Here is a 12,843-nt window from a genome sequence, read left to right on the forward strand (position 1 = left end):
TATTCTACGTGTCTTGGATTTGTCGAGTTTATCATGCAGTTGTGTACCTTGCTCAGCATTTAAGCATACTTCCAAACATGTAATATAATATGTGATGCGGAAAGGGGAAAGGGACCTGTTGTCGCAGAATTTAAAACTGACTCTATTGCTCTTTCATATAGAGCAGTGGTTGTCACCACTCACTGAAATGGGTAAAGAGTAAGGAATGTATCAGAATTTGCACCGTCGTGCAGAAGGGAAAGGGGAGAAAGTATACCCGTCAGCAGCCACGGATGAACGCTATCCGCGGGTAAGAGACGCTAGCTCCAGGGTGCAGTGTGCTGATGACAGCTGTTGCAGAGGATAAAAATATAAACATTTTAACACACAAATGGTCCTGATACCAAAGTATTCTTTCAGGTTTTTGAAGAAACGGACGTGGTTGCCGTATCTTTTAAATACCACACGGGCAAACTTCACTACGTAATATTATTTTAATGTACCAAAGTACATATGATATTTCCATGCAGATATTCTGCGTCATCATACAATGAAAGAGTAATGGAACGGAGAAAAATTCTCTCCGGCGCCGGGATTTGAATCCGGGTTTTCAGCTCTACGTGCTGATGCTTTATCCACTAAGCCACACCGGATACAACCCCGGCGCCGAATAGAATCGTCTCAGATTAAGCTCCAACTCTTGGGTTCCCTCAAGTGGCCGCCCTCTGCACTACGTCTCTACGAATTTTTCTCCGTTCCATTACTCTTTCATCGTATGATGACGCAGAATATCTGCATGGAAATATCATATGTACTTCGGTACATTAAAATAATATATATGATATGCGTAAATCACTTCGTGATTTAAGACGGCGCTTATTCCATCGGATCCCGGCCAACTAGTCACTCATAACGAGTGCATCTCAGCACATGTGTGGACTTCGGTCCTGCGTTCATAGACATCTATGACGTAGTGCAGAGGGCGGCCACTAGAGGGAACCCAAGAGTTGGAGCTTAATCTGAGACGATTCTATTCGGCGCCGGGGTTGTATCCGGTGTGGCTTAGTGGATAAAGCATCAGTACGTAGAGCTGAAAACCCAGGTTCAAATCCCGGCGCCGGAGAGAATTTTTCTCCGTTCCATTACTCTTTCATCGTTCACTACGTAAAGTCATTTGCACGCAGTGGAGATCTTGTTTTCACAGAACATGCAGAACGCGAGACACTTTCTCACACCGAACCGACTATAGTTGAGCTAATATTAAGTGGAACGCACATGCTGACCAAGTGACAGAGGTATAATAACTGTTCCATTAAACATTGAGGAAATGCCATTTCAGCATGTTGACTTGCCATGGGATGCATAAGGTTCCCTTAGCGTCGTCGATGTGTAGGAATTTTGTTCCGCAGGAGTTCTTTACATGCCAGTAAATCTACTGACATGAATCTATCGCATTTAAGCACACTTAAGTACCATCGACCTGGACCGGGATCGAAGCCGCAACCTCGAGGACAGAAGGCCAGTCTTATAGTTAGATACGATCTCTGACAACAGGAGACTATACACGACGAGTAAGATGAAGAATTATTGAAATAGTGACTGAAGAAAGTTCCATTTGAAGAAAACCATAAATTAGAATTTAGATTTATATTTATTTAATAATAACATATATACATAAAAAAACGCTACATGAAAGTACCCCGAAAGAGCAAAGCTCGTGTTCGGGGACAGTTGCGTTTTGACAGAAAGACTTGAAAAAATACATACTTTTTCTGATTTAAAATTTAAGTTTCTGATTAGATCTACACAGATTATACATACAGGTAATTGACAAAAATATAAATCTCTACTGTTTCTAAAATAAAATTTAAAATCTTGCACTAAGATCACATTCTTAAGAAGAGTAGATAGAAACATATATAAATATACAGTAGTGGAAAAAAAACCGGACCGAGCCTTGTAGCTGATTTCAGAGTCACAGATTCTAATTTTGCTAGCCACAAAACACATCCATCTTGTATAATTAATTGTAACAATGACATTTATTGCATTTGTTCGACTCTTACCGTCTTTTGTTTCCTTCAGTGCCTCAAACTTACAGACAAAAAATTTGAGAGTTTTATTTTTATCTGCCATCATATATAAATCCCACAAGGGTAGTTGCCCTTCAGTAAGGGGTTGCCAAAAGACACAACATACGAAACAAATAAAATAAAAATAAACATTTGCGTTATCACTATTTACGATTTTTATTTTCAAATGGAAGCTACCCTTGGGAAAGTACTTTTATTCAATATTTATTAGTAATCAAATAGAATATAAGGAAATTTAGGTGTACAGGTGATTACGTAAAATCTGAACAGAATATTTCATTACGTCTATAGCAATAATTTTCAAAAATTTTAAAGGAATTCCAAAAGACTTTAAACATTCAACTGAGAATTTTGGAACTGTTCCCCTTGCTCCGAACAATAGGCCAAATACTTCAATCTCTCATTGTATATGATAATAACCTCTAAAGTATTGAATTGTAGGGTCATAGATGGTCTTCTTTTCTTCATATACTGCTACAGGTTGTTCAACTGCAGTTTCAAAGCGCACGGTGGGATCGATGATAATTGCTCTGTCATTTCTTCTATCAATGGCAATGATGTCAACGCGCTGAGAACTTCCATCTTTTGCAAGGCAGTGGACTTCTTGGTGAACCTCGTAGAAGGAAGGAACACTTTTAGCAATAAGTTCTCGTATTGCATGGTGTCTAGTATTCCGGATGAGAGTTCCATGTTGGCAGAATCCCAGGATGTGAGGTAAGGTTTCTACCTCGGTGCAATGTCTGCACTGGGAGCCATCCTGGCATGGCACGCACGTTTGATACTTGTCCTATCATTTTAATTGCCTCCTTCCACTCGGGTACAGACCTTACATTTCTATCTCTATTCGGCAAAGACAACTGCGTATTTTTACACTAAATAGCAGTACCTACCTCTGGCTTCACTATCCATATTGAAATTACCACAGTTTGACACAATACACAGCACAGGATTCTTTTGTATCAGCTACAAGGGTCGGTCCAGTTTTTTTGCAACTACTGTACATACTTTGTAGACAAAATACTTACGAAAAAAGGTCATATAAAGATGATAATAATAAAGTAAGTAATTTTAAACAAAGTTTCTGGCTTAAAGAGACGGAATAATAGAGATGGTAGTGATGACGAAAAATTGGTGATTTGGTGGTAGAAAAATCCAGTATCCTTAAAACGTTAATGCAGGGTGATTCATTATTACGTGTAAATACTTTGTGTGTGTATTGTAGAGGTAAAACTAAGACTAAAACGTTCTATACAACTTTTTCTCAAAACCTTTAATTCCATAGTTAAAGTAGATGGCACCTTCGTCGTGTAACTGCATAGGCATTACTGTTCTCTCACACACTTGGTGTGGTATTGTGGGGAATCAGTTACTTGGACCTCGAGTTCACCTCTGCGGTTGACTGGGGAAATCTACCGCGCATTCTTGGAATGCGAATTGCATGGTCTGCTACATGATGTCCTTCTTGCAATGCGAGTGAACTTATGGTTTATGCACGATGGTGCTCCTGCGCATTACTGCCGCAACGTAAGGGCGTATCTCAATGCTGCGTATCCAGGTCAATGGATAGGTCGCGCAGGGCCAACTCCTTGGCCAGCCAGATCACCGGACATGAACCCTCTGGACTTCTTCAAGTTGAGGGACAGCACTTTGAACATGCATTACAGTAAGAATTGTGCAAATGTGTAAAGTCTAGAAGAAATTGTTTTACATTCTTTACTGTGTTTGATTTTAGTTCACAAAACGTGCATAAGTGGACTGCCGAGGATATTGGTTTAGTGACTTTGGTTATTTTTGTATTGAAGTCCAAATGCATGTACGAAAGTAATAATTAGTTTATATTTGGCGTGTTATCCTTTCTTTGTTTTTTGAGCGGAAGTTCCACGAAAAATGGCGTTAACTCTGGAATTAAAGGTTTTAAGAAAAAGTTGTGTATAGATGACAAATCGAACTGAAACCCTGACCGAGTTACTACGTGAGCGCTGGCTGTCTTGGGGAGGAGCAAGTGAGAAAGCACGGGGGGAAGGGAGAGAGCACTATGCACTATGTACTTGCAGGTCCACTCACAGTTTGTCAAACCTGCTAACAAAAGCATTAAAAGGTTGAATAGTTGCCTGCAATGCTAGCATAATGGAACCTTCCTAGCCGACAGTCGAGGCAAAAATGAAGAATCCGTTATTGTGGTAATACTGGAGAGTGGTTCTTCTATTGGTCGCGATGCCCACACACACCCTCTCAGATATTTACGTGGTGATTGGTGACTGAATGACGAGGAGCGAGGGAGAGAGAAGAAAGAAAGAGAGAGATTCCAGAAGTTGGCATGTTTTACGGGGTTTCACTTGAAGTTGTCGAACTATAGAACGTTTTAGTCTTAGTTTCACCTCTACATTACACACACACAAAGTATTTACACGTAATAATAAATCACCCTGTAGAAATACCACTTGTGCATTCGAGGAATTGAACTCGGTTCTCCGGAACGGAAAATCATCGCAGACCTCCCGGTTCCTTTTATCCTCCTCATCTTCATTTTTTTCGACTGTTTTTCTTTTGCCTCTTCTTCTTCTTCTTCTTCTTCTTCTTCTTCTTCTTCTTCTTCTTCTTCTTCTTCTTCTTCAGTACCGCCACTTAACGTTCAGGCCCGCGGAGGCTTCTGTATCTCATACTGTTAACATTCCTGCATGCATTCGTTCTTTGGTCCTGTAATTTCCCCTCTTCCTAAATGCTTTCTCGTCTCTGAGAATCACGGCCACATTCAAGTCGAGCGGGGTGCCGTCACAAAGGCGCACTCCCAACTTGGACTTGCCATTTGTGTGTGACAGGCGTCAATGTATGTGGGGCAAGTCTACGTGCAGTCTGCCACCAGCACTCCGTTCGCGTACAGTCACTTCAGCGAAAACATCTTGATAGCATTCTAGACACTCAAATTCTCTGAAATTACAGTAGTTACGTCATACAATGCAATGAATGTTGGCAGAATTCCTATAATTTTATTGACTCATTTCGACAAAACTGTATTTTGTTTTTCTATACACTAACTAATTTTACCAGATATTGGCAGGGGATGTGACTGTATCACGTAACTTTCTTCAAAGGAAAACGCCCACATAGACATGGTGAAAAACAAACACCAGTAGCTTGCAGTAAGCACGAGAAATGTTCGATTCAAGGAACACAAACGGAACAATGTACGGCAGTCGTTCCTTTATTTATTTATTTATTTATTTATTTATTTATTTATTTATTCGTTCATTCATTAATTAATTAATTTATTTATTTATTCGTTCGTTCATTCATTCGTTCAATCATTTATTTATTTATTCGTTTATTCATTCGTTCAATCATTTATTTATTTATTTATTTATTCGTTCATTCATTCGTTCAATCATTTATTTATTTATTTATTCGTTCATTCATTCGTTCAATCATTTATTTATTCATTTATTCGTTCATTAATTCGTTAATCATTTATTTATTTATTTATTCGTTCATTCATTCGTTCAATCATTTATTTATTCATTTATTCGTTCATTCATTCGTTAATCATTTATTTATTTATTTATTCGTTCATTCATTCGTTCAATCATTTATTTATTCATTTATTCGTTCATTCATTCGTTAATCATTTATTTATTTATTTATTCGTTCATTCATTCGTTCAATCATTTATTTATTTATTTATTTATTTATTTATTCGTTCATTCATTCGTTAATCATTTATTTATTTATTTATTTATTTATTCGTTCATTCATTCGTTAATCATTTATTTATTTATTTATTCGTTCATTCATTCGTTCAATCATTTATTTATTTATTCGTTCATTCATTCGTTCAATCATTTATTTATTTATTTATTTATTCATTCATTCGTTCAATCATTTATTTATTTATTTATTCGTTCATTCATTCGTTCAATCATTTATTTATTTATTTATTCGTTCATTCATTCGTTCAATCATTTATTTATTTATTTATTTATTCGTTCATTCATTCGTTCAATCATTTATTTATTTATTCGTTCATTCATTCGTTCAATCATTTATTTATTTATTTATTCGTTCATTCATTCGTTCAATCATTTATTTATTTATTCGTTCATTCATTCGTTCAATCATTTATTTATTTATTTATTTATTCGTTCATTCATTCGTTCAATCATTTATTTATTTATTTATTTATTTATTTATTCGTTCATTCATTAATTTATTTATTTATTTATTTATTCGTTCGTTCATTCATTCGTTCAATCATTTATTTATTTATTCGTTCATTCATTCGTTCAATCATTTATTTATTTATTTATTTATTTATTCATTCATTCATTCATTCATCAATTTATTTATTTATTTATTCGTTCGTTCATTCATTCGTTCAATCATTTATTTATTTATTCGTTCATTCATTCGTTCAATCATTTATTTATTTATTTATTTATTCGTTCATTCATTCGTTCAAACATTTATTTATTTATTCGTTCATTCATTCGTTCAATCATTTATTTATTTATTTATTTATTCATTCATTCATTCATTCATTAATTTATTTATTTATTCGTTCATTCATTCGTTCAATCATTTATTTATTTATTTATTTATTCGTTCATTCATTCGTTCAATCATTTATTTATTTATTTATTCATTCATTCATTCATTAATTTATTTATTTATTTATTCGTTCGTTCATTCATTCGTTCAATCATTTATTTATTTATTTATTCGTTCATTCATTCGTTCAATCATTTATTTATTTATTCGTTCATTCATTCGTTCAATCATTTATTTATTTATTTATTTATTCATTCATTAATTAATTTATTTATTTATTCGTTCGTTCATTCATTCGTTCAATCATTTATTTATTTATTCGTTCATTCATTCGTTCAATCATTTATTTATTTATTCGTTCATTCATTCGTTCAATCATTTATTTATTTATTTATTCGTTCATTCATTCGTTCAATTATTTATTTATTTATTTATTCGTTCATTCATTCGTTCAATCATTTATTTATTTATTTATTCGTTCATTCATTCGTTCAATCATTTATTTATTTATTTATTTATTTATTTATTCGTTCATTCATTAATTAATTAATTTATTTATTTATTCGTTCGTTCATTCATTCGTTCAATCAATTATTTATTTATTCGTTCATTCATTCGTTCAATCATTTATTTATTTATTTATTTATTTATTTATTTATTCATTCATTAATTAATTTATTTATTTATTCGTTCGTTCATTCATTCGTTCAATCATTTATTTATTTATTCGTTCATTCATTCGTTCAATCATTTATTTATTTATTTATTTATTCATTCATTCATTCATTCATTAATTTATTTATTTATTTATTCGTTCGTTCATTCATTCGTTCAATCATTTATTTACTTATTCGTTCATTCATTCGTTCAATCATTTATTTATTTATTTATTCGTTCATTCATTCGTTCAATCATTTATTTATTTATTCGTTCATTCATTCGTTCAATCATTTATTTATTTATTCGTTCATTCATTCGTTCAATCATTTATTTATTTATTCGTTCATTCATTCGTTCAATCATTTATTTATTTATTTATTTATTTATTCGTTCATTCATTCGTTCAATCATTTATTTATTTATTCGTTCATTCATTCGTTCAATCATTTATTTATTTATTTATTCGTTCATTCATTCGTTCAATTATTTATTTATTTATTTATTTATTCGTTCATTCATTCGTTCAATCATTTATTTATTTATTTATTTATTTATTTATTCGTTCATTCATTCGTTCAATCATTTATTTATTTATTTGTTCGTTCATTAATTAATTAATTAATTTATTTATTTATTCGTTCGTTCATTCATTCGTTCAATCATTTATTTATTTATTCGTTCATTCATTCGTTCAATCATTTATTTATTTATTTATTCGTTCATTCATTCGTTCAATCATTTATTTATTTATTTATTCGTTCATTCATTCGTTAATCATTTATTTATTTATTTATTCGTTCATTCATTCGTTCAATCATTTATTTATTTATTTATTCGTTCATTCATTCGTTCAATCATTTATTTATTTATTCGTTCATTCATTCGTTCAATCATTTATTTATTTATTTATTCGTTCATTCATTCGTTCAATCATTTATTTATTTATTCGTTCATTCATTCGTTCAATCATTTATTTATTTATTTATTCGTTCATTCATTCGTTCAATCAATTATTTATTTATTTATTTATTCGTTCATTCATTCGTTCAATCATTTATTTATTTATTTATTCGTTCATTCATTCGTTCAATCATTTATTTATTTATTTATTTATTTATTTATTTATTCGTTCATTCATTCGTTCAATCATTTATTTATTTATTTATTTATTCATTCATTCATTCGTTCAATCATTTATATATATATATATATATATATTTATTTATTTATTTATTTATTTATTTATTCTGGTGTAGTTAAGGCCATCAGGCCTTCTCTTGCTCAACACCAGGAATACAAATACAATAGTAGAAATAAACAGAAAAAATACACTATATAGAAAGTAAAGCTACACAAGAAATAAAGAGAGAGAGAGAGAGAAAAACACTATAAACAAAGTAAAGCCACACAAAAATATACACAGGTTGCAGTCACACAAACTTTAAATGAGTGATTAAATATCATAATTAATTGTATCCTAACTAATTAACTAACATAAACCAGAGACTTGCAATTTTAATCTAGATTAAAAAAGAAAAAGGGAAAAAAAAACAAATCAACACTTCTAGCAATACCTAAAAACATTAACTAAGACAAAATTTTCCAATCTAATTTTGAATTGTGATAAAGTCCGGCAGTCCCTGCCGTCCTTTGGGTATGATCAGACATGGAAATGCAATAAAATTGTTAGAAAAGTGGTTCGAATACGGGAAAAAAATGTTAATGAACGGTATAAGAAAATATACATTATTTAAACGTTGAACATAAGACAGTACCGTAATATTTAAGAGAAAGTAAAATAAAATTTTATGTTCGGGTAGAAAATAAAATGAAATAAAGTATAATATCGTCGTTGTTCCTGCAATAACTCCTATGTGACATATTTATCGATTTTCAGATTTTTTGCTCTATTAAATAACTAAATACTGATACAGCAAATAATAAAATCTCCTGTATGTAATTATATTTCGTTTCGAAAATGTAAGAATTCATAGTCTCCTATATACGGCTGCCATAGGATGATTAAATGTGTTTTTCTTCCTACTGAAAAATTGTATATTTTCTACATAGGAGTTATTGCAGGAACAACGACGATATAGGATAAACAAGGGTGAATAGGATCAAAATTCATATTTACCTAACAACCCACATAACTTAACACTAAAGCTAAAGTGTGATACTTTGTCAGAAAGATTGTTGTTTTAGTTACAAGTCTGAATGTGTAGTTTAGAATTAACTCTACAACAATTTATCATATTTAGAAATTAAACAAAGTACTGTATGACCCTTCTCATCCTAAGCAGCCAGGGTGAATAGGGTCAAGAAAGGTGAATGGAAACATTCTTACTTTTCATTTTTATTCTTAAACATGAACAATTTAAAATATATATATATATATATATATATATATATATATATATATATATATATTGTGACAGCTGCAACGGGGTTTGAACACGCGTCCGACAGGGCGCGCGGCAGACGAAACGCTGGTACGGGGAGCATCTGCATACTGAAGGGCAGAGGGGGTCTATTACGTCAACGCAGCGAGGGGAGGGTGCGCGCGCAGCTGCTACTTGCGGAGTGAAGGGGGGACGGACCCTCCCGACTCTTCCAGAAGTCCGTCGAAGTGGAGATATCCAGATAATTTGAGAGGACACCCGTAGAAATTTCTCGTAACTATGATTTTGCTATAAAAGAAGAAACGCGAGAGAACTTGGGCAGTTTTCAGTTTATTCAGCCATTCAGTGAGTAAGCCAGAGTAAGCAAGCCAGTCTTGTGTACCGGAGTTCGACTCGAGTGTGCGTCCGCAACTGTGTCAGCATCCGAAGGCCTGAGTTCGAGTGCAGTGGACCGCAGTTGGAGGGACCTGAGTTCGAGTACAGTGGACTGTCTCTGAAGGTCTGTGGTTCGAGATACTGTGGACTCGAGTGACTGAGCTAGAAGAACTGTGAACTGAGAACTGACAGTTCTGATTTGTAAATAGTGCTTTGTAAATATTAGTTAAGATTAACAGTTCATTGTTGTTCGTAATAGTCCAAGTAAATTGTCATTGTTGTCGTTGGAGTGCACTAACGAATACTGTGTTACTGTGTGGAGAGCAAATCCTATTGTTGAGATAATAAAGTTACATTGTTGTTAGTAAATAAAAGGTTACAATATAATACTAATTCTTCATCAAAAGCGACAAATGTCCTATTTTAATTATTCAATGAACATCTTCCGGAAATAAATCTCTTCTTACCCTGAGCTCCACATACGAGGGGGATCCAGGAAATAACGACCGTTCGCGCATACCCGCCGCGCAGCTGATTCCCCTTCCTTGTTTGAAGGTCAACTGGCTTCCTTAACATGTGTTCTCATAATGTTGTGAGTACTGGTTGCAACAAGTCGCCATTGTGCATTTTGTGTTACTTCAAAACGAACGACGTGATTGATAATCCCGCCGACTGTGAGGTGAGGAGTGTGATTCGATTTTTGAATGCCCGACATTTGAAACCTGCAGAAATTTACCGGCAATTGAAAGAAGCGTATGGTGATACTGTAATGAATGAAAGAAATGTGAGAAAATGGTGCGAAATGTTCAACAATGGGCGAACAAATGTCCACGATGAAACTCGACCCGGACGCCCATCACTCATCACAGAAGACCTGAAGACTAAAGTGAACGACAGAATCTTGCAAGACAGGCGCACAACACTCGACGAATTGCATATTGCCTTTCCTGACATTTCTCGTTCTTTGCTTGGTGAAAATGTGTCGCAACATCATGGCTACCACAAAATCTGTGCCCGCCTGCACACTGCTGTTTCAACTCGAGAATTGCTGGATCAATTCGGTTGGGAAATCTTTGATCATCCGCCCTATAGTCCAGACCTTGCTCCTAGCGATTTTCACCTTTTCACTAAGCTGAAAGACTTTCTGGGTGGTACGCGTTTTGGAAGTGATGAAGAGTTGAAGAAGACAGTGAACACCTGGCTTAATGAACTGGCGGCAGAGGAGTATAACACGGGAATTCTAAAGCTAGTGAACAGATACGACAAATGTTTAAATGTAGGTGGTGATTATGTAGAGAAGTAAAGGAAGCTTCAGTTATGTAACAGACTTTGTTTTTTCAAATAAATATATATTTTTTTAATTATTACAACAAAACGGTCGTTATTTCCTGGATCCCCCTCGTAATTTCCATGGTAGCACTCCTTCCGCTTTCCCATGCATTATACCTAGTTTCCGAGATTTCCAGGAACAGTATTACTGTATTTAACATTACAAAAACCACATGCAGTGTCATATTCATCTGATGATTTCTTATTTTAGTGAGTTATCTTACGACGCTTTATCAACATCTTAAGTTATTTAGCGTCTGAATGAGATGAAGGTGATAATGCCGGTGAAATGAGTCCGGGGTCCAGCACCGAAAGTTACCCAGCATTTGCTCATATTGGGTTGAGGGAAAACCCCGGAAAAACCTCAACTAGGTAACTTTATCCGACCGGGAATCGAACCCGGGCCACCTGGTACCGTTTTGTAGCTACCTACTTGGGATGCATGCACACCTCATACCATAGTTTGTGTACAGTACTTGTAAACCGTAAACATGACTTTCATTAGACTTTTTTCCGCTGTCTAGTTATCAGCATACATAATTGCTACTGCTTTAATGAATTCAGGAAGGTCACTATTGCTATTAAGAATGACATTAGAGATTTCAGTCCTACGTGTCCGTCATGATTTTGGGAACAGTCGACAAGCTCAGGTTCTTTTACGAAAATACTCGAAACGGGATAATTGTTTACCTGTCTTCGATGTTAACCTTTTTCATCATCATCTTGCTGTCATGAAAGTAGGCCATTTGTTCCTATGTTCCGGTCTCACTGTTCAAAAGTCTTTTTCTAGATCTTCCTTGACTTCTCCTTCATCTTGGGACGTAGTTTTTAAAAAGTTTGGGTGGTCTGTTTCTTGCCATTCTGTGTAATGTTGAAACCAGGAATTTGTTTTATAATTTTTCTAATACTGGAACTATTATTAAATACTCTACAATCTCTGTATTAGTTTTGTAGTCCATCCAAGTTTAACCTGATGTTTTTCGCATGAATTTCATTTTTGCTGCTCTTACTCCTGATGCATCTGCTGCTCTGATGTTTCAATTTTCCCTACCGTACAAGAGGGTGAAGAGAGCTAGTGTGTTGTACAATTTCAACCTGGTTTTCTTTGAAGTTTTCTCTGCTTTATATATATTGTTTTAATTCCTGTTATTTTTTTCAAATAATTATTTAATATATAGCGGTTTCACCTTTTTAAAGATTTTTAAGGTGTCATGAAGCCGAAATGAACAATAAATAGGCTATATTTTGGTCTAAATAATATCGTTGAAGTCGACAAAGGATAATTTGGGGAGCGAAAATATACAAGGGCCTCGTATATTGTTTCGTCATGTTGGAAACATTATGCATTTGGTTGAATGGCACGTGTTAATGTCTCTACATCAATTTATTTGTCAGATTAGCGTACGAAAGACGTTGGGAGTAATAAAAACTAGAAAAAATGAAATAAAAATTATTATTATTCT

This window comes from Periplaneta americana, chromosome 7 (genome assembly GCF_040183065.1).
Source record: "Periplaneta americana isolate PAMFEO1 chromosome 7, P.americana_PAMFEO1_priV1, whole genome shotgun sequence".
In the NCBI taxonomy this organism is placed as follows: domain Eukaryota; kingdom Metazoa; phylum Arthropoda; class Insecta; order Blattodea; family Blattidae; genus Periplaneta; species Periplaneta americana.